Genomic DNA, 22206 nt, shown 5'->3' on the forward strand with positions numbered 1-22206 from the left:
TGCAAGATCACATGGCTACTAGAAGATGGTTCCCTTGAACAGCCGTACAGTGGAGATGAAGTCTTGACCTGTCAATTCGTAAAGTTAAGTTAAAGGGTGATGTTCAACCCTACATTAAAAGACTCCTGCATTATTTATCAAGCTCCTTCCTGCATCAAGTTTCATCTCACTGCTGCAGCAGCTGAGGTTGGAGTTGGGTCTTTGGAATGGTTTCGGTGATTGCATCAACGCCTTAACAAAGCATTTCAGATCTACATTAGCCAGAGACTCTCTAATGCATTACTCTAATGTGTTGATACCAGAGAGAAAATTAAAGCATATTAACATCCATTCCAAAAGCCACAAGAGCATCCAAAATGAACGAGTAGGAAGAGAATGAGGAAACTGGGAGTGATGAGATCACATGATAAAGAACCAGCCTGATAGCACTATAGTGATATTATGGGATTAATAATCTGAAAACAAGAGTTCAAATCTGTGATTGAGTATCCATGATACTAAATGGCCCCATGCATGTGCAGACATGGCCTGTTAAGTAGTGGAAGAATTTAAATTCAATTAATTAAATAAACATGACATTTAAAAAGCTGCCACCAATAGTAGTAACCATGTAACAACTAGTTTGTCATCAAAACTCACCCACTTTCCTCATGCCTCCTTAGGCAAGTAAGTCTGGTCGACAGGAGAGTCCAGCCCCCACACTATTGTGGTTGACTTTTACCTGACCAATAAATGCTGGTCCAGTCAACAATGCCCACATCCCAAGAATGAATCAGTTACCTCATCAATAATGTTGCCATTTAGCAAATGAATTAAAGCCAAGGGCGGGCACAGTTAGAATGAGTTTCTTTCTGTGCCATATAGTCTGAGACAAGGCTGAACTGTCCCACAGACTTGTGTCTCCATCACCGTCACCATCCTCAAAACACCAGAATTCGCCAGCAAGAACAAAAATTGCTGGAGAAACTCAGCAGGCTTGGCAGCATCTGTGGGGTGAAAGCAGAGTAAATGTCTCAAGTCCAATTACCCTTCTTCAGGAACGACTGGAACCAAAATGCTAACTCTGCTTTCTTTCTCCACAGACGCTGCAAGACTTGTTGGGTTTCTCCAGCAATTTCTTGTGCTGTTTTAGATTTCCAGTGTGCGCAGGCCTTTGTTTTACTTTACCACAGTTATCCAACGTGTATAACATACGAGTTATGATTGAGTTCTAATCGACATAAGCTTGTGTCAGCTTGTAAGCAGAAACATAATGGCTACACCTACGTGAAACCAGAACTGGAGCAATGTCCTCTGGGTCCAGCCAGCTGTGCCCTCAGGTTCGAGATTGGCAGATGGAACAATTGAGCCTTTGGATTCTGCTCCATTTCACAGTGCATTGCCAAAGCCTAGCAATGATGTTTGACCAGCTGCTGGTTATATGAGCGATAGGGCAGCAGGAATTCTGTTCTTTCTTTCCTTTACACATTTGCTTAAAAACAACCCCCTTCCCGCCCCACCCAAGGTGTGAGCCAACACGGGGTGAACTCTGCACAGACAGGAGTTCGACAGCCTGAGGATGTTGGGGTGCCAAGGAGACCAAAGGGAAAAGCTCACCTGTGATGATAGTAAATAATATTTTTCTTTGCTGTCTGACTCCTTCACACATGGTAGCACTGATGTATTCCAATTCTGAGTCACACTCCAACAGGCAGGAGAGAGACAGCTGCAATGGTTAAGTCATTACATGGTACACATACAATTTGCATCTCCCCTATTGTAAATGTTAATGTTGAATCAGCTGACACTTCAACGCATTCTGCATGTGCACTGAAAACAAAGTGGGAAAGCCAAGTCGATGAAGTAAGTAACCTTGCAAGGCGCAGCTAAACAGACTGACTGCCAACAGATAAAGGATTGCTCCAGTTCACCTTGACCTTTGCTTATAGGTCCACAAATTCCCAGAGCATGTGTGAGAACCACACAAGATCTCATAGCGTGCTGCTGCCGACAGAGTTATCACTCCTGACACATCTCAAGATCGCACAAACCTCAGAATCCCCAAAAGCAACAGGAAGACCCAAGATTTAGAATGTAACATGGGCTTTTTCAACAAATGTATATTTTATTTTTCTGATGAGTGGAGAGTGAGACTATTTGGACAATCATTCAAAGAGCGAGTACAGTCCTGCAGGACCAAATGGTCTCCTTCTAAGCTACATGATTCTATGCTATATTGGTGCACGACTAAAGCCACAACACTAAACTTGAAAACAGCAAAGAGCATGATGTTAGATATACAGATTTCCATCAAAATCTACAAGATGCACTGCAGGAGCTGAACAAGGCTCCTTCAACAGCACTTTCCAAACTCAACCATTTCCATCTAGAAGGGCAAGAGCTGCAGATACATGGATACACTACCATTTGCAAGTTCCCCTCCAAGCCACTCACCAATCTGACTTGGAAGTATCTTGCTGTTCCTTCAGTGTCACTGGGTCAAATCTCTCCCTAACAGCATTGTGGGTGTACCTACACCACCCAGACTGCCACGGTTCAAGAAGGCAGATACCCCAGGGCAATTAGGGATGATAAACACATGCTTGCCTAGCCTAGCGATGCTACAACCTGTGACCAAATTAAAAGACAAACCCACTCCCCACTATAAGTTGTTTTATTCTTCACACTCCTTGGCAATTTCAGCCTCTGTCTTAAGTGAAGGTCTTGTTTCAAGGGAACAGTTCAGTGACCCTTTGGTAACTCAGTCGAGTGGCAGTCCACCCTGCATGTCAGAGCATGTCAGCAGATTATTCAACTATAGCAAGTTTCACAACTGAGCATGCTGCACCTGGCTCTACCACAGAGCATCTATAGCAAGTATCAGTGGATCATGATGGAGAGCTAGAACCCCAGTACATGTTGCTCGCTGTTGCTGAGTCGAGAACTCCTGAAGCCAACACAACAACAACAACTTTTTTTAAAACTGTGAACAGCGACAACTGGCAGATATCAACAAACTCACTGTGATCAGACCTTGGGCCTTCCTAAATCCTGGGGCTTGCTCGCAATGTAAGTCCCACATCAAGAGAATTCCCTACAAAATACCACTAACATATTAGGCTAATACTTTCCAGCATCTGCAGTCTTTTTGTCTCTAACATACATCATGAAGCAAACACGCTGTGCTGCTGTGGATGAGTTATACTGTGTCTTTCTTTCGTCTTCCCTTTTGTAGTGAAAGCACTTGGCCATTTTCGGGAGATAATGATTCTACAAGCAATCCATTAAACCTCAGAAGGTGTAGATTATGTGTAACAAGATATGGTTACCTACAACAATGAGATTCTCCTATGAGTAGCCATCGAGTAGAATTTAAAAAATAATTAATATGATGTGGGCATTGCTGGCTCAGCCAGCATTTTTTGCCTGTCCCTAATTTCTCAAGAGGGGCAGTTAGGGGGTTAATCACTTTGCTGTGGGTCTGAAGTCACATGTAGGCCAGACCAGGTCAGGGTGGGAGGTTTCTTTCCCTAAAGGATATTAGTGAAACACATGGGTCTTTATGCCATGTGGTCAAAATCAGGCTAGTATTTCATTCCAGATTTTTATTTAATTCATATTTCACTATCTGCCTTGATGGATTTAAACCCACGTCTCTAGGATATCAGCTGGGGGCTGTATTCCAAAAATACTGATAGAAATACTAGCCCAGTGATATTTCCAGTCTACCACCCGCTCCTGATTCAAATGAATGAGGTGAATTTGTTGAAATACTCACAAGTGGTCTCACAGGGTGGGAGTGTCCCTGGCTAAGGAGACGCTGGCCATTTCAGACTGAGATAAGGAGAAATTTCCTCAGGATGAGGATTCCAAACCTTCGGAATTTCAGAGATGTGTGGATGCTCAGTCAATGATTATATTCAGACCAAAGGCAGACATATTTGAAGGAATATGCAGACCAGGTTCAGATGAGCCATAGTCTTAAATCAACAATGGAGCAAGCTAGACGGGCCCAACTGCTCCTAATACTTATGTTCTTTGTATCACTGGCCATCACGAAACTAGTAATCCACGACTCCAGGCTAATGCTCTGGGAATATGAGTTTGAATCTCAACATCGCAGATATTGAAATCTGAATTCAACAAAAATCTGGAATCAAAAGTTCACCAATTGTCAACCATTCAACCATTACCAATTGTAAAAAGCTCTGTGGTTCAAGCACACTCTATTAGGAAGGAAATCTGCTATCCTTACTCAGTCTGGTCTACAGCAATATGCATAACTGTTAAACACCCTCTAAAATAGCCCGAGGAATCTGGTCAGGTGAAGAGGTGATTAAGGATGGGAATGAATGCTGACCCACCCAGTGATGCCCACATCTAATGAACGAGTACAAAAGGTCAGGGCTATGAATGATGTTATAGTAATTGGTCAAGGTGGAAGCATTATAGCTCACTGATTCCTCTTCACATCGTTGATTCCTCACACCACATCCCTCTCCACATTTTGTTGTGAAAGATGACACATTTTAATATTTTTATGAAGTATAACTCATTGTGAGGATTTGAAATTTGGAATTCTTGCGATGTCCTCAGCAGTGCAAGACAAAATGGTTTGACAAGATGTCAACCTTTTCAGCAACACTCCAGTTCTGTAGCTGGGGCCATGTGCACATGCGCATGTACACGTGCCCGAGTGTGTGCTTATAACTCAGGGCTGAGTTCGTCTCCATGACAAATTTTGGTCAGTCAACAAGGGGTCAATAAACCAATCTGAGTTGTCCTTTGTTAAACTGGCTAGAGATTATAATCTCGTTCTCCACCTTTACCAGGCCATCAGCAGACTGTCAGGTGAGCTGTATTTTCACCATCTCCTGCCTGTTCTATTCTGCTTTGGCTGGTTTTCTGTCACCAATCCTCCCTTCCCTGAATCTAGGACCTGTCTAATTACCAGTGGAGAAGGATAGGCCTCTGCTGAGTCTATAAACAGAAGAAACACTGATCTTTCATAACAATGCAGATCACTGCACAGTCACAATAGTTTATATTAACTTGCTTGGCACATTTAGTAAGAATTGTGCAGAATATATCCCCACTCTTTGGGCACTTGGACAAAATGGATCAGACTCGAAAGAGGAGAAAGTGAGGACTGCAGATGCTGGAGATCAGAGCTTAAAAATGTGTTGCTGGAAAAGCGCAGCAGATCAGGCAGCAAAGGAACAGGAGAAGGGCTTATGCCCGAAACGTCGATTCTCCTGTTCCTTTGATGCTTCCTGACCTGCTGTGCTTTTCCAGCAACACATTTTTAAGCACAGCCGAAAGATACAGGGTAAGACCATTTAAGACTGTAGTGAGGAGAAATTACTTCATCCAGATAATGGTGAGACTATGCAATTCACTACCACAGAAAGCAGTTAAGACCAAAACATTGTATGATTTCAAGAAGCAGTTGGATATAGCATACAAGAGAAGTTCTTCAGAAGAGTCATATCAGACACGAAATAGAACTGTTTCTCTCCACAGATGCTGCCAGATCTGCTGAGTTTCTCCAACCCTTGTTGTTATTTCAGATTTTTGGCATCCATAGTATCTTGCTTTTATGACATGAACATGTACTCCTTCAGAACCACTACCTTTTACAACAAAATGTTGTGGGGAGTGTATGGAGTATGGTCCACAGGAATCAGATTTGTGTGGGTGGACCCTTTCCCTTTGCTTTTCATTCTTGGACTCTGTGTCACTGGCAAGACCAGCATCTATTGTCCATCTGAATTGACCTTATTGAAACATCCAAGATTCATAGGGGGCTTTACAGGCTAAATGAGGAGATGTGGTTTCCCCTTGTGGGAGAGGTCAGCACCAAAGGACATAATCTCAGAATAAGGGCTTGCACATTTAAGACAGACAAGAGGAGGAATTTTGTGTCTCAGAGAGCAGTAAATTTGGAATTGTTTACTGTAGAGGGCTATTGAGGTTGGGTCATTAAGGCTAAATTATTCAAAGGCAAGACAGACAGCTTTTTAGTCACTAAAGCAATTAAGAGTTATGGAGAAAGGACAGGAAAGTCAAGGTGAAGTTTAACAGATCAGCCATGATCTCATTGAATGGCAGTGCAGAGTCAATGGGCTGAATGGCCTACATCTGCTCCTACATCTTGTGGTTTTATGATCCCTAAGCAATCCTTAGAAGATTACCATGAGTCTTGATTCACAAGAATGGTTCAGATGTTTCAGTAATATGGTTAGATTGGTGAAGTTTGGCTTGTTCTTATTTGAGAAGAAAATAATGAGAGGAAGTGTGTTAGAGGTGTTAAAATCACACAGGCTCTGAACAAAATGGATAGGTGGAAATTATTTCCATATTAAAAAGTGTCAGATAGGGCTCGCTTGGTAGTGAGCCCTCCTCTGAATCCCAGTGTGCTTGGGTTCAAGCCTGACCTTAGGGCTTGAGCACTAGCATCTACAGAGACATTTCATTGGGTTCCTGAAGGGCTGCTGCATTGACAGAGAACCTGTCATCTGGTTGGTACATTAAGCTGAGCTGCTATTTGCATGCCTTAGTGGATGTAGAAGATCCCATGGATCCTGAAGATCAGAAAAGTGTTCATAAAAAAAACAAACAGATCATCGAATCATTAACAATGTCTGGAGGAGTTCTCCCTTCATGTGCAATGGCTGCTTGGTTTCTCCTTTTCAAGCATTTCAGAAGTACTTTGTTAGTGAGCTTTGGGATGTCTGACGGTCATTTAAAAAAAACTAGACAAATTCAAGTCTTTATTTCTTTTTCACTGGCATTGAGTTCAAGATCTAAAGATCATTGACTTCAAGTGTGCAGGAAATGAACAAAAGACCAAATTAGTTACATATGTTTTAAGCAGCCTGTGGTTGTGATTTGGAATTGACCATCTGAGAGTGTGACCACCATGAAAAATAGGAACAAGAGAAGGCCACTCGGCCCCTCAAGCCTGCAGATCTGACACTCCTCCTGTCCATTTCCTGGCCTTAATCTGTAACCCTCGATTCCCCTATTGATTAAAAATCTACCTACCTCAACTTAAATGTACACAAAGACTCCATCCCCATAGCGCTCGGTGCCAAGGAGTTCCAAAGACTCTCACACCCCAGAGAAAAAAAATCCTCCTCATTCCAGTCTTAAATTGGCTCCCCTTTATTCTAAGGTCTGGTAGTGGCAAATACAATCAGGGGTTCCTGAAAGGGAACTGAATAATTATGAGATGAAAAGAATGACAGAATTGAGGGGAAAAGGGGAAGCTGAATGAGTTTCTCTAGTAGATAGCAGACATGGACACAATGGGCTGCATGGTCTCCTTTGATATGCTGTAAGCATTCTATGAATCTGTGATTCTTCTTAATCTGCTGCAGCCAGTGTGGTAAAAGGTGTTGACACAGTACTGTGAGGTGGGGAATCCCAGCATTCCGACGTATCTGCCACTTTTTGTTGTCATTGTGCATTCAAGGGCTAGCAGTCTTCCCTTCACTGCCCAACCAGCAGCAAAGTGCTGAAAACTAACACCATAACCAACAGGGGAGATGGCAATTAGATCATACAGAGACACAATACCTTACTCAACAAGGAACTGCAGAATAATCAAACCAGACCATTAGTGCCCTGTGGAACTGGATGCATTTAAATCATTATCCAGTACGTTGGATCTCCCCAGTGGATTACATGTAAGAAAGAGACAGAGAGAGAAAGAGACGGACAGAGAGATAGAGTAACAAGGGAAGATTAGCATGCACAATAGTGTCAATTATAGAGTGTATCCATGTCTGGTAACCATGCACACACACTCTGCAACCTAACGATTGCAATAAAGTGACACATCACCACAGAACAAACACAAGCATGATTAGAGAGATCATATATCAATGTAGCCTGCAAGCACCACATCGCATTAATATTAAATGGCCATAGATCAGCAATGAGCAGAATACCAGGAGCAGGTAGAATATGTTTTGTCCCTGTGTGTCTTTTTTTTTGCAACTGCACAACATCAATCACCCGTGTGGGTTACTCGTGCCCCAAATATTGAGGGGTAGCAGGAGTAGGGAGGTGGGAAACAAAGTAAAATAAAAATTCATATGTGAGAATACATGGTCTTGTGACCATTTGTAAGGGTTTGCTAGTCCTGCAAAGCATTTGCTTCCTCAATGTCTGGTATTGTTTAAAATTACCATCAAGGCAAGGATGATTTATGATGTCATAGTCAGAGGTATAGTTCACCCCTTACTAATGATAGAGAGGTCACAAACAGGGCAGCTCTCATCTCATTCTCACATCACATCACAGTCTCACTGACCAGGATAAAAATTACACACACTTTTAACACCTAATTGTGATTCAAAACTCCAAAACCGAAGATGGTCATCTGTGTCATCACCAGGACCATCTATTTCCACCTCTGGAACCTCACCCCCATCTTAGTTTGCCTACTGCTTAAACCGTCATCCATTTCTTTATTATCCATGATCACATTATTCCAGCACACACCTCACAGTGCTCCCATATCCTAAACTGTTTAAACGTGACCTCATCCAAAACCCTGTTGCCCTTGTCTTGACTCATGTCCGAATCCCGTTTGTCTTTCACTCCCACGCACACTGACCCACACTGGATCCTGCTGCTCGGATGCTGCCTGACCTACTGTGCTTTTCCAGCACTACTCTAATCTTGACTCTAATCTCCAACATCTGCGGTCCTCACTTTTGCCTACACTGGCTCCTTGTCAAGCAACTTGCTGATTTTAAAACATAGAAACATAGGAAATAGGAGCTTCACAAAGCCATTCAGCCCTTCAAAGCTGTTAAGCCATTTAATCTAATTATGGTTGATCATCCAACTCAGTACCCTATCCCCACTTTGTCCCTATCACCTTTGATCTCTTTAGCCCTAAGAACTACATCTAACTCCTTCTTGAAAACATTGAATATTTTGGCTTAAACTTGTTTCTGTGGCAGAGAGTTCCATAGGCTCTCCACACTCTGGGTGAGGACAGACCCATCCCCTTTCCCTATCCCAGTAACCCTGCATTTCCCATAATCCACCTGTACACTATGGCTAGTTTAAGTTGTTGACAGGATGTCACATTAACATGCATTAGGGAGGAAGCCTTGATACGTTGAATCCATTTCACCAGTTTCAGGTTGGACAGAGCTCACAGGTTGTTAAAAGTAAAGCTCTTATGGACCACTCTTCAATGGTCACTCCCATCCATCATTTGCCTTCGCATCTAATGCGGCACTGGCCCTGTCCCCACTAAACACTTTGCCCACAATGAATAGTGGGCCTGTGCTTTCACACTGCCAATGATAACTGGGTCAGCCTCTGGCCATAAGGCTGGTACTTGCTTGACAACAAAAAACTTACACAGCTTGGCAGAGTGTGTGATTGTTAACCTCCTCATGGTTAACTCGAATCGCAGTTTTTAGGTGGATTCAGACAGGTCGGTCCCAGTTTTGTGCAAGACATACCCTTGGCACCTTTAATATGTCCCAAAGCTTTTCACAGGAGCATTAAAAAAAAACTCTAAGTTAGGAAGGTGGAGAAAATGTTTCCATTAGCAGGAGAGATGAGGAGCTGAGGGCACAGCTTCAGAGAGAAGGGACGATCCTTTAAAACTGAGATGTTAAGATAGTCCCAGTAATGGGGCGGACCAGAACAATAATCATCAGTTGTTGTAAGAAATCTTAGATTAGATTATTTACAGATTAGATTACTTACAGTGTGGAAACAGGCCCTTCGGCCCAACAAGTCCACACCGCCCCGCCGAAGCGCAACCCACCCATACCCCTACATCTACCCCTTACCTCACACTACGGGCAATTTAGCATGGCCAATTCACCTGACCTGCACATCTTTGGACTGTGGGAGGAAACCAGAGCACCCAGAGGAAACCCACGCAGACACGGGGAGAACGTGCAAACTCCACACAGTCAGTCACCTGAGGCGGGAATTGAACCAGGGTCTCTGGCGCTGTGAGGCAGCAGTGCTAACCACTGTGCCACCGTGCCGCCCCAAATCTTTTGGACTTTCTCTAGCATTCTTTAAGGAAGGAAATCTGCGATCTTACTGGTCTACCCTATCCGTGACTCTCAATAATTGACTCTTCCGAAATGGCATAGCAAGCCACTCAGTTATTGGGCAACTCGGGATGGGCAACCGATGCTGGCCTTCCCCGATACCTACATCCCGTGAAATACTTTAAAACGTACAGCAGGCAGGAGAAACAATAAATATTTCACTAACACCTTGCACACAAGCAAGTGGAATATCAGGAAACAACAGAAGAGGTGCAACACCCTCAAATCCCAAGAGTGTCAAAAAACAAGTTAGTTATCCTCAGATAGCCAAGGCCTCCAGTTTATTTTCAGACTGAACAACACAACAATAATTCAAAGCACAAAGGCAAAATGCAGACCTTGTCATCACATTATACCAAGTCATTTACTCTCACGTCAACATAGCAAGGCAGGGTCAAGGTCAAGTGGTGATTGACAGCAATCACTCTGATTTTGACATTTTTACTGTAGGCATCATCATTACCAGGCAAGACATTGTCAAATGTCAACAGAAGAAGCAGGGTACAGGGCGAAAAGGTGGCAGCTGTCGAATAAGCTGATGAACTTTCTCTCTCCTTAACAGGTCTGTTCATCCATTGAGAAACCAAATAAGGCACCTGAACCATTTCAAACAAAAGCATCTAGCTTTCAGTTGTTAGAGTCACAACATATATTCAGCTCGAAGACGACTTAAATACAAAAAAAAAAATTAACATTTGGAAACTCTGAAGATGAGGGTGGCAGTGAAAGGGAGAGTCTGACAAGAAAGTCAGAGATGAAGAGAAAGAGAAAGATAGAAAGAGGAAAGCAGAATGGGAGCTAAATAATGAGAACGAGAGAGAGAGAGGGAGAGAACAAGACAGAAACAGATAGATATAATAATCTGCTAAGCCAGCCTGTGAATTATTCATTTCAAAATCTTCTCATCACTAAATGCGATAGATTTAATCATCTCAGGAATGAATGCAATCAGCTCTCAGTTCCATCTCCTCAACAGACTGGATTCCAGGCCCCTCCCCATGACAGACGAAAGAGAGCTCTACATTCCAAACTCCCCATTACTACAGTGAATACCCTCTTAAATCTGATTAGTATTTTTCAAAACATAATAACCAGCCTCGTCTGCCTTTTTATATCAAGAACTCAGAAAGGGCCAATTACTAATTGGTTGCTATGGATACATGGGAGGAAACATGGCAGGAATCTGTTCAAGAACAACCAGGAATTGGTTCTCTTGCATCAAGGAAGAAAGAAGGGATGACAAGACATCACTATTAATTAGCACAATAAACAAGAATCCGTCCAAATAAACAAACCAGCCCTGACAGCCCGAGAAGCCTTTTTAAAATGCTGTTCCAGTGAGCAGCAAGACTTACCAGACACCTGCTTAGAGATGGCTGGTCATGTCGTGTCAGGATTAGTATTAGATTCCTGCTGCATGCTCCTTCTTCCGATACCAAGGGAGCGAGACCTCTGCACCCACTCCTGTCAACACCACAACGGTGCCACTCTGCACCCACACCAGCCAGATCCCGCCTCTCCCAGATTCTCTGGGAATGCCGTGTCCTCCCAGCAGCTGGGGGAGAGCTGGAAAGAGGAGGATGCTGCAGAATCAGCATCACACACAGGCAAGTACTCACACACACTCTCTCTCTCAGAGCATGCTCTGTGGCCAAGGAATCCCAAGGTACTCACATGATTTACTACTGTACTGTGATAAACCAGGAGAGTTACCACACAGAGCTGCAGGATCATCCTGCTCTCTGTCACCCAGGCAGCTCCATTTACAAATGAAGGGAGAGTGTGTGTTTCAGGAGCAATTGAGCACTTTATTTTGTCACATGATGGTGTTTTTCCTTTGAGTCTTTAATCGACCCTGTGGCCCACATCAGTATTTTGACTGATGTGGAATCAGAAGACTGCAAAGGACATAATTAGATGGCTATAAGATAATCATAAATAAATCGAAAGGGTTAAGGAGTAAATTCTTTAGCCAACATGCGGTTAGGATGTGAAATCCACTTCTTCTTGGGGTACTTTTATTTTCTTTGTTCTTTCACTCACACGGCTAACATTTATTGCCAATCCATAATTGCTCTTGAGCACTTCCTTTAGCTGATGCACTCTGTGTGGTTTAGGTGTTTCCTGTCCTTAGGAATCAGGGGTGGTGTTGCCTCTCCTCCAGTTCAAGATGGTTGATAAAGCCAATACATTGATCAGCAGACAGTGACACAGTCCTCAGTCTCTCCCAGTGTTACAGGCGAAACAAGTGATGGTTGAGGGATTGGGCACAAGAAGTATTTGGAGGTTTATGTAGGCGAGAATATTCTTTCCCCCTCTCTGTATGGACAGCTGGGTATTTCCATGAGAAAACATGAACCTGAACACTAAAAATGTGGCTTATTTTTGGTACCAACAGGCCCGATTCTTGAACCATTCTCAGTGGAGATTCTCCCATTTCTCAATGAAATCCTTCATACCATCGATTCATCTGGACACATGGTGAAGGAATGAGTGAAGAGGGGTCAGGAGATTAACTAGTCAGGGTGCCTCAGTGGTTAGCATTGCTGCCACACAGCATCAGGGACTCAGATTCTATGCAACCCTCAACCAATGTGGAGTTTGCACATTCGCCCCGTGTCTGCGTGGGTTTCCTCTGGGCACTCCAATTCCTTCCCACAGTCCAAGGATGTGCAGGTTAGGTGGATTGGCTGTGCTATCATGCCCGGGGATGTGTAGGCTAGGTGGGTTAGCCCTAGGAAATGGGGATTGGGTAGGATGTTCTTCAGAGGGTCAGAGTGCACATGTCAGGCCAAATGGCTGTTCCCATACTGTGGGGATTCTATGATAGTCACCAACCAGGAGGTTTACAAGCTGGGTAAATAGCATCAACCAAGAAAAAACATTCCCTTTCGATGGCTGACTCAATAAGCAGAGGTCAGATTTCCAAAACCATTGGCAAAAATATCCAGAGGGAAGGGGATTTGATCTCAGAATCCTCAACACTCAATCTGAAAAAGGCATTAGAAGCTGCTGCTATAAATAATTTTTAAAAGGGAATTGGGCAGATAACTGTAAGATGGAATTTACAAGATTTCAGGCAAAACTACATGGGGACGGGGGACTAAACAAGATGTTAGTGCCGGATAAACACAGTAAAGGGGTGATGGGTGTTAATTCATTAATTGTCTGTCTAAATATAAGACAAAGTGAACTGTGATCCATTGACAGTGAACCTGCCTTTGGACCAGAAGGTCCAAGTTCAAGTCCCAATTGCTTCAGAGGTGTGTCATCACATATCAAACAAGTTGATTAAAAATAAATATAAAAAGGGGATTCTGGGTTTTGTGGCACAGTGGTAATGTCCGTGCCTCTAAGCCAAGAGACCTAGGTTCAAGTCCTAACTGGTTTAGAGGTGTGTCGTAACATCTCAGGTTGCGATTAGAAAATGTTTATAAAGAGGGGTAGTGGCCCTTGAAGGGGCTGTCAAACATTAAACAGTTAATTTGGTTATTGGTTTTTAAAAACAGCTGGAACTACACACTACATGGGAAACTATGGGCAAGACATTAAACTGTTTGCCAAGGAAACTTCTTGTCTCTTGCTACTGCATCATCTTCAAGCTTGGATCCCATTGACACATGACAGCTCAGTTGGCTGGATGGCTGCAGAGTGATGCCAACAGCATGGGTTCAATTCCTGCACTGGCTAAGGTATCCATGAGGGACTCTCTTTCTCAACCTTTCCCCTCACCTGTGATTTTACAGTTAACCCCAAGGGACCCTCCATCAATCATCTCCCTCTCTAATGACTGAGCATCCCTGTGGTCTAGTAGGACTATAGTGATTTTATCTTTAAGGTGCAATGGTAGTGTTCCTATCTCTGAGCAGGGTGGCCTAGATTCCATCCCCACAGTATGGAAACAGGCCATTTGGCCTGATAAGTCCACTCTGACTCTCCGAAGAGCATCCTACCCCAATCCCCATTTCCTAGGGCTAACCCACCTAGACCACACATCCCCAGGCATGATAGCATGGCCAATCCACCTAACCTGCACATCTTTGGACTGTGGGAAGAAACTGGAGCACCCATAGGAAACCCACACAAACATGGGGAGAACGTGCAAACTCCACATTGATTGAGGGTTGTATTGAACCTGGGTCCCTGGTGCTGTGAGGCAACAGTGCTAACCATTGAGGTGTCCTGACTACTTGATCTCCTGATCCCTCTTAAATCATTCCTACTGTGTCCAAATGAATCAATGCTATGAGGGATTTCATTGAGAAACAGGAGAATCTCCATTGAATCTGCAAATGAAAAGTGCCATAATACTTTTTTTGTTAGCTATTTTCTAATCAGCTGGTTCAGGGATATTATGACACACCTCTGGAGCAGATGGGACTTAAACCTGGGCCACCTGGCTATGAAGTAGACACATGACCTCAACACTCCAACAGCCCTTTCATAATATCTCTGAACAGGGGGTTGAGTAGAAAAACACATGATTGCTCTCTCAAAGCCCAAGGGAGGTTTAATGAACCAATTGGCTTCCTTCTGATTCAAACAAATTCAAGAAACTGTTGTGGGCATCATGGAAGAAACAATTGTTGAATATTTGAAGAAAATGGGAAACCTGGCTTCTGAAATGATGTATCTGGGAGACAAAGGTTGTACTTGCCTGAAGTCAACACAGATTATCCACTTGCCAATTAGTAAAATAATTTTTGTCTGATCGTGTTTCTACAAGTCACCTTGCTGCCTCAAACCACATTAAAGGCACTACAAAACATGTTTTTGCTGTTGTGTATTGGTTGTAGGTAAGGCTTTATAGTTTAAAATTTCAGCAGCCATTAACTCAACAGATGTTAACCAAAGCAATAGGTTCCTTCAGGTTTTCTAAACACCTCCTGCATTCTAACGGAATCATCTTTCTAATGACAATGGAGAGTTTCAGCGATGAAGAAAGGTTGGACAGACTGGGATTGTTTTCTTTAAAAGAGAGGAGGAGACTGAGGGGGGACTACCTACCTACCCCGACACAGACACAGACACAGACACATCCTCCTTCACCCTCCATATGCACCCCTTTCCCTGGCCTCTTACCTGCCCTCCATCTCTTCATTGTTATGCTGTTAGTTTTCATTGACCATCTCAATTTCTCCGCTCCTCTCAGCCACTTTAACCTTGTCCCTTCACTCTCAGGTCCAACCCTAAACTTGTTACCAAACACACCAAAAAAGGTGGTGCTGTTGTAGTCTGGCACACTGATCTTTACCTTGTGGATGATCAATACCAACTAGAGTCAGAATCAGATGTACAGCACAGAAACAGACCCTTTGATCCAACTCGTCCATGCCGATCAGATATCCCAACCCAATCTAGTCCCACCTGCCAGCACCTGGCCCATATCCCTCCAAACCCTTCCTATTCATATACCCATCCAGATGCCTTTTAAATGTTGCAATTGTACCAGCCTCCACCACTTCCTCTGGCAGCTCATTTCATACACGTATCACCCTCTGCATGAAAAAGTCAACCCTTAGGTCTCTTTTATATCTTTCCCCTCACCCTAAACCTATGCCATCTAGTTCTGGACTCCCCCACTGTAAGGAAGAGACTTTGTCTATTTATCCTATTCTTGGACACTTCTTCCTCCTCCCCTCTTGGACCATGAGCCCACATCCCAACATAAGCCATTGTTGCCAGGACTACCAGTGACCTCACTGCCTCTAGAAATGTTCCCCTCCACTGCCTCCGACCTTATACATGCAGTCACATGTAGGTTAAACCAGATAAGGACAGCAAATGTCCTTCCTAAAAGGAATGTTACTGGACTAGATGGGTTTTACAACAGTTGAATGTAGTTTTATGGCACATTATATTTAAAGTCATCCAGCTGTAGTGGTGGGATCTGAAGCCAGGTTATCAGCGCAATACTCTGGACCTTTGGGACAACTAGTCCAATGACATGACCTCTAGCCACCATTTTTTCCCATAACTTACAAAGAAATCAGGGCCCCACATCCAGCACTACTAATCAATTAGATTTTACTTCTCTCCAATTTCAGAAGAGTTTTTGTATTTTGGTATCAAGCCCCAAAGATTAAATCCTACAAAACATCAATCTACATTCAGAGTCACCGAGTCATACAACATGGAAACAGACCAACCAGTCCACGCCAAACGTAATCCCAAACTAAATTAGTCTCACCTGGCTCCTATCCCTCCAAACCTTTCCTGTTCATGTACTTAACTAAGTGTCCTTCAAACGTTATAATAAAACCTTTCTGGGTGAGGTTTCTGGTTTTATTACATGCACCTCAGAGGTTATAGCCCACCTTTGTGAGTTTGCACACCTATAATGTTTTGAATCACTTCATCCCAATTAATGTCCAATTACAGGTCACCAAGGTATGCATTCTCTCATCACTCTACCTGCTCTGAGCCAATCAGTCAGTTGCACACTTTGTTTTTGCCTTTAATCTGATTAGGAGCAAATGGGGGTGAATTCCACTGCGCTAATTAGTTTTGGATGAAGTGAAAATCTATACCTGAGGGATGGGGCCAAGATATTTTAATGGTGTCCAGAACACACCAGTAAAATAACCTGAGAAAATCAAAGTGGGAGTGAGGAGAATTAACTTAACAGACAATAAATTTTATGAGATGAGGCAGTTCACAAATAAAATTCTGCACTGCTTGACACAGCTGGGAGTTCTCACCTCACAACTATTATCAGACTGGAGATGGAAGAGGAGGGAGTGAATCCCTGGAGTGCCAGGCCGACTCATCAACATAAAATGCAAAAGAACAGTGCACGCTGTAAACCAGAAACAAGAACAGAAGTTGCTGGAAAAGCTCAGCAGGTTTGGCAGCACCTGTGGAGAGAAATCAGGGTTAATGGTTTGGGTCCAGTTCTGAAGAAGGGTCACCAGACCCAAAACATTAATTCTGAATTCTCTTCACGGATGCTAACAGACTTACCAAGCTTTACCAGCAACTTCTGTTATTTCAACTCATCAACATACTGTTTATTAAAGTAACATTTTATTGTGACAATTACTGTCGTACAGCGTGAGCAACTCATCAGTTCAAATCTCTGGCATGGCAGACACAAAAACATTTGCTCAATCAATTAGCGGGCTTTGTGTGTCTCTCAAAATCAGGAATAATCTGCAGAGAATAGGACACAGAACTGAAGGACACTGCCATGAGAACAGAGGGCACACAGAGAGACAGGGAAAGATAGCATCACTGATACAGGCACACAAAGGAAGTAAAGATGAAAGGGAAAATAAATATAGTCACAGCGAGAGAGATGCTGAGAGAAATGTAGTGGGGTAGAGAGAGAGAAGCAGAAATACAAAGGGAGAGAGAGTGAGATTTTGCAATTAATGTACATGGCTGGCATCAGGTTCTGTTAGGGTCTTTGGGTAGATTTGATGCCACCCACCCCTAATACTAGTCTCCATTGGTATTAAGTAATGGACGATTAATCATGAACATGGATTTTCCAGAAGCAGCAATGCACTTAAGTAACAAGAAATAGTTTATTACTTAATGGTAAGACAACAAGTTACATTAAATTAAGACTGGTTAACTACATTAATGCTAAATGAGAGACATTATTATCCCCCAGGAGATGGTAACTAAGTCTATGCTGTAGACCGTAGAACTGACTAACAACAAGTTAACCAGCTCCTCCTAGATATAGTCATTTACATATGTGTGAGGAGCTATTTCAAAATGTCTGAGTACAGATCAACTTTCTACAACATCTCTTCCCAGAGCTACTTTCCCCTCTTTAAGGCCAGCAGACAATTGCTTAAGCAAGTATATCAAGTTTACCACTTAACCATTCTGCCACCTCAACCCCCAACCAGAATCACTACCTGACTTTACAAATGTAATCAATCTAGATAGAGGCTTGATAATTCTTCCAGACTGTATGTGTTGGGCTCAGAGGTTTGGTGCAACACTGGCTTGAAGATGCTGGATTCAAATGTTGCTCTGGTACCAGAGTGGATCATGAACAATTGTTCTCATGATGGGGCAGTGATGAGCTATGATTGTGCAGTGATAGTACGTTTCTGCAATTTCTGCGATTAACAGTTCCCTCCAATGGGCAAAGTATGAACCGACAATAGTTGTTCCTTTCTATTAAGACCTCTCATCCACACTATTATCCCGTTTGGCAACTATTTAATGTTCATGATATTTAATAACGTTGCAGATATTGATGACGCTGTTCTTTACAGTAAACATACTTGTCACATTTGGGATTCATCTGTGGGACCAACCTTTTTGGGAAGGATAGGGAGTTCAGCTCTCTTCCAATTAATAATTCTGATGGTGGATAAGTCACATCTGAGTAGAATGGACTGATATTTCAGCAAAGCTATTGAGAAGTAAGTGCATTTTTTTCAAAAGGGAGTCAACAACTTGCACCCATTGTTCTGCTCCATCAGACTCAGGGAACTGGTTGTGTGTTGGAATCTGAAAATGGTTGCAAACCCGTCAACAACCTCACTGGCAAATTATGCTCCATTATCACATTTGACCACATCAGGGAGCCCATGAGTAGCAAATACTTCAAATTAATTCAATAAATAGAACTCTAATAACTGCATTGGTAATGGTAATTACATCAATACACCATGAGATATAAATCAATAGTGATTAGGAAAGGGTGTCCCCTGAATGTAAATAAGTTTCTTCCCAATCTTTGCCAAGCTCCAGTAGGAAAGGTGGTAGGGACTAATGGTTCTGTGTGTGTTCAGCTCTGTGTACAGCATATTTTACATACTGTTTTGAGATTTTCTATTTCTTTTGTGATCACTGGCGACTACACAGACACAAGTTCTGAGTCTTCATTTGGTAATATCGGTGTCTTCGTTCTGAGCAAAGACGGAATGACCAGTCTCTCACACAATACCAACAGGTCATCCATAATAATGAGATGTTATTGATCTTCAAAGTAAGTCTTCACTGTCAAAACATTGGGTTTTTATATCTGCCCAAGCTTTGAAACAATAGCAATGGATGTTAATGGACTCTGGTTTTTTTGTTTTTGCTTTTGTCTGATTTGACTCTGTTTATATTGTGTTGCTGATGTTGTTCACAAGCTCAAGTCTTCACTCGCCACTGTGAGATTGTCCACAGTCACTCTGAAGAGAGCATCTGCTAATTCCGTTCAGCTCATTTTGTATGTGTTGGTCCCATGGCAAACCTCGTGAGGTGAAAATAAAATTGCTGTTATCTGTGAAGGCACCTTTACCAACTCTTTCTCATCCAAGAGGGAGACCAATGGGTTGCGGCTGTTCTCTGTGAGGGCTTTGAGGCCAAGCACATACCCTGGATATCATTCATTTGCACTTGTTTCCATGAACAAAGCTCTAGATGCATGATATATTGGTTTCCTGTGTCCTTTTGGTTATTCCTGAACGAATTTAAGGGTGGCGCGGTGGCTCAGTGGTTAGCACTGCTGCCTCACAGCCCCAGTGTCCCAGGTTTGATTCTGGCATCGGGCAACTGTCTGTGTGGAGTTTGCACGTTCTCCCCGTGTCTGTGTGGGTTTCCTCTGGGGGCTCCGGTTTTCTCCCACAATCCAAAGATGTGCAGGTTAGATGAATTAGCCATGTTAAATTACCCATAGTGTTAGGTGCATTAGTCAGAGGGAAATGGATCTGGGTGGGTTACTCTTCGGTGGGTCGGTGTGGACTCGTTGGGCCGAAGGGCCTGTTTCCACACTGTGGGGAATCTAATCATCAAATTCTGCACCCACACCTGTAGCTGAAACATCTGCAGCAATAATAGACAGGAATTATGGGTGACTGATCCACCAGCACCTTCCATCCCCACATTTTCTTGGAAGAAGTGACATTCTTATAATGGAAATGACGTTGTTTTTGTTTATGTGGAGTTTTTTTTGCTAGATATTGTAGTCAATCACTCCCAGCATCAAAGGATTTAAAACCCCCTTGGGATTGTTTGTCATACAATTGTTGGGAGTGTTTGTACCATATGAAATTGACAGGTTCTGACGGTCTTTTGAAGTAAACTGTCATTTTTGTTCCCTGAATTTTCCTGTATCTGTTCTGAATGTCTAGCATAACAACACAATCAGAATAGCTTTATCAAGTGTGAGATCTTCCTGTGATTCTAAAATTCAGACAGTCCAACGTCAACTCTGTCTCTAATTAGTTCTGGTGCAATGCCCCAGATTCACAACTATCCTGTATCCCATTGACACTGTATCCTGCACTCTGGTCTGTTATCCTGGTACACTTGTATAGTACTAAATGTTTGCAAACCACATAAGACAATAGTTTTCACTTGGTAGATGTGATAGTAATAAATCAAACCAAATCATAAGATTCAGACAGTATATAAAAATCACGAATGAAGTTGCCAACGGGTCCTACAGAATAAAATAATGTGTTAATGTGATCAGCTTGACATTTGGTGTGTAGGCTGATGTAATTCTGAATCTCATGAATTGCTTCTTCCATGCTGATTCATTGTCTGAACTGGTTGTAAGTTTGAATCTGCTTGGAGATGTAGTAACTTGCTCTATTTTTTAATAATTCATGGATGTGGATGTCTATGGCTAGGTCAGCAATTATTGCCCGTCCCTAACTGCCTAGAGCACAGTTAAGAGTCAACCACATTGCTATGGGCCATGAAATTATGGAACTTTATAAAAGTAATTTAAATTCTGCTGCACCTTCAGCTTTGACTTTTTAAGTTTAAATGATGGCTTCAAATCAATTGATATATAGCTTGTCATACAATTGTTTGGAGAGTTGTACCTTATGAAGTTGACAGATTCTGACGGTCTTCTGAAGTAAATTCTTTGAAGAGTTAACATAGAACATAGAACATAGAACATAGAACATAGAACAATACAGCACAGAACAGGCCCTTCGGCCCACGATGTTGTGCCGAACTTCTATCCTAGATTAAGCACCCATCCATGTACCTATCCAAATGCCGCTTAAAGGTCGCCAATGAATCTGACTCTACCACTCCCACGGGCAGCGCATTCCATGCCCCCACCACTCTCTGGGTGAAGAACCCACCCCTGACATCTCCCCTATACCTTCCACCCTTCACCTTAAATTTATGTCCCCTTGTAACACTCTGTTGTACCCGGGGAAAAAGTTTCTGACTGTCTACTCTATCTATTCCTCTGATCATCTTATAAACCTCTATCAAGTCACCCCTCATCCTTCGCCGTTCCAACGAGAAAAGGCCGAGAACTCTCAACCTATCCTCGTACGACCTACTCTCCATTCCAGGCAACATCCTGGTAAATCTTCTCTGCACCCTCTCCAAAGCTTCCACATCTTTCCTAAAGTGAGGCGACCAGAACTGCACACAGTACTCCAAATGTGGCCTAACCAAAGTCCTGTACAGCTGCAACATCACCTCACGACTCTTGAATTCAATCCCTCTGCTAATGAACGATAATACTCCATAGGCCTTCTTACAAACTCTATCCACCTGAGTGGCAACCTTCAAAGATCTATGTACATAGACCCCAAGATCCCTCTGTTCCTCCACCTGACCAAGAACCCTACCATTAACCCTGTATTCCGCATTCTTATTTGTTCTTCCAAAATGGACAACTTCACACTTGGCAGGGTTGAACTCCATCTGCCACTCCTCAGCCCAGCTCTGCATCTTATCTAAGTCCCTCTGCAGCCGACAACAGCCCTCCTCACTGTCCACAACTCCACCTATCTTTGTATCATCTGCAAATTTACTGACCCACCCTTCGACTCCCTCATCTAAGTCATTAATAAAAATTACAAACAGCAGAGGACCCAGAACTGATCCCTGCGGAACTCCACTTGTAACTGGACTCCATGCTGAAAATTTACCATCTACTACCACTCTCTGCCTTCGACCGGTTAGCCAGTTTTCTATCCAATTGGCCAAATTTCCCTCTATCCCATGCCTCCTGACTTTCCGCATAAGCCTACCATGGGGAACCTTATCAAATGCCTTACTAAAATCCATGTATACTACATCCACTGCTCTACCCTCATCCACATGCTTGGTCACCTCCTCGAAGAATTCAATAAGACTTGTAAGGCAAGACCTACCCTTCACAAATCCGTGCTGGCTGTCCCTAATCAAGCAG

At 43.0% G+C, this 22206-nt stretch overlaps 1 protein-coding gene across 4 annotated transcripts in view; it reads right to left on the minus strand.

Moving 5' to 3' along the window:
* The window catches only part of plekha6 (pleckstrin homology domain containing, family A member 6), a 344270-nt gene that overhangs the window by 282465 nt on the left and 39599 nt on the right, over positions 1-22206 (minus strand). Inside the window, exon 1 of one of the 4 annotated variants that reach the window (XM_072563813.1) lies at positions 11435-11670. The exons of the other annotated variants lie outside the window; for them this stretch is intronic. The gene's annotated coding sequence lies outside the window, so the exon portion shown is untranslated. Of the gene's footprint in view, positions 1-11434; positions 11671-22206 lie in introns of those variants that run through there. 4 annotated transcript variants of the gene reach the window in all.

The sequence above is a fragment of the Chiloscyllium punctatum genome, chromosome 45 (genome assembly GCF_047496795.1).
Source record: "Chiloscyllium punctatum isolate Juve2018m chromosome 45, sChiPun1.3, whole genome shotgun sequence".
Classification (NCBI taxonomy): Eukaryota; Metazoa; Chordata; class Chondrichthyes; order Orectolobiformes; family Hemiscylliidae; genus Chiloscyllium; species Chiloscyllium punctatum.